This window comes from Onychostruthus taczanowskii, unplaced genomic scaffold, assembly GCF_017590055.1.
Source record: "Onychostruthus taczanowskii isolate IOZ18803 unplaced genomic scaffold, ASM1759005v1 scaffold22, whole genome shotgun sequence".
NCBI lineage: Eukaryota > Metazoa > Chordata > Aves > Passeriformes > Passeridae > Onychostruthus > Onychostruthus taczanowskii.
Window position 1 is genome coordinate 956 of NW_024499462.1, and position 1,524 is coordinate 2,479.

Below are 1,524 nucleotides of genomic sequence, written 5' to 3' on the forward strand. Positions count from 1 at the left end.
CAGGAGTGCTGACAGATCCTTCGGGAGCCCGGGGCCTCGGGAACAGCTTCACAGGCGCGCTGATGGCACCCTGCAAGGGACACGCAGAGAGGTCACTGCTGCTGCCGGCCCTGCGGGAGCCCGGGGCTCAGGAGGGCGCTGCCAGCTCTGGCTGCGCTGTCCCCGCTGCCCAGAGCTGCGGCAGCAGCTGCGGAGACAAGCGCAGCCTCCGGGAGCTCGGCGCTGCCCGCAGCCCCGGCCCCTGTGGCTCTGCAGCCGCTGCAGCCCAGCTCCGTGCCGGGACAGGCGCTGACAGCGCCTGCGAGCTGCCGCCTGCTGCTGGCCCGGGGCAGCTGCGGCTCGGAGTCCGCCTGCCGAGGGCCGAGAGCCAGCAGCGCCGGGCTGCTCGCCGCTGTGCCCCGCATTGCCTGCCCCGGCGCCTTGGAGCCCGGGCACACCGAGCTCAGCCGGCACGGCCGCTCTGGCTCCCTGCCCGGGAACACGGAGCGGCTCCTGGCACAGAGGGCAGCGCCGGGAAGCCTCGGCCCCGCAGCAGGCAGGATGCGGCGCTTTCTGCCCCCGCTCGGCGCCTGCAGCGCTTTGGGCTCCGAGGCACGTTCAAGTTCACGCCGTGCCAGCCCCGAGCCGGGCACGGACACCTCCCGCCCCTCGGGGCAGCGGCCCCGAGCCCGGTGCCGCACGGCCGGGAACTGTCCCGGGCACGGAGCAGCCGCCTCCGTCCCAGCCAGAGCAGCCGCGATGAGCCAGCGCTGCCGCGGCACCGCTCCAGCCCGGCGATCCGGGCACGGAGGAGACCGCGGGCAGCCGCTGCCTCGGCCATCTCAGCGCAGGGGGGACACGGGGGCAGCCGGCACAAGGAACTCGCCAGAACCCGCCGTGCCCCTCAGCGCGGCCCCTCCGCCCGCAGCGAGCCCCGAGCTGGGGCAGCACCGACCGCGGGTCCCACCCGGGCTGGAGCCGCCGCCGCTCCGGAATGACACGAACGCGCCGCTCGCCGCCGCCGCTCCGGTCCCGGGCAGACCCCGCGGCCGCTGCCCCGCAGGACGGAGCCGATGTGCGTGTTGGCGGAGTTTTTGCCCTTTTCCATTTTATGCGTGTGGGAAACCCTCGAGGCGAAGGGGTGAAGTAATAAGTGGAGGCGACGCGAGGGCGGCGACGCTCCCGTTCCGTAAAATCCGCGCTAAGTAAAATCCCCACGCCGTAAAGCTGGTGAAGAGCCCCAGGCCCGGGGAAGCTGATTCTGGGGGTCTTAGCAGAGAATCTTGGCAGGGATTCTTGGGGAGGGCTGGGCCAGGCCAGGGGCCCGGTGCCAGCAAAAACGCTCTGTGCCTCTCCTCCTCACCCAGGACAGGCAACACATTAAATAATTTATAAATTATTAATTAAAATAAAATTAATTAATTAATTAATTAAATGTTAATTAAGGGGGATTTTCCCTTTAATTTAGCCTCCTAAAATGAGGGGAAATGCAGTTTTCCTTTTCAGTTTCCCTCAGCAAAGACCATTCTGGGGCCTTTTGGACAT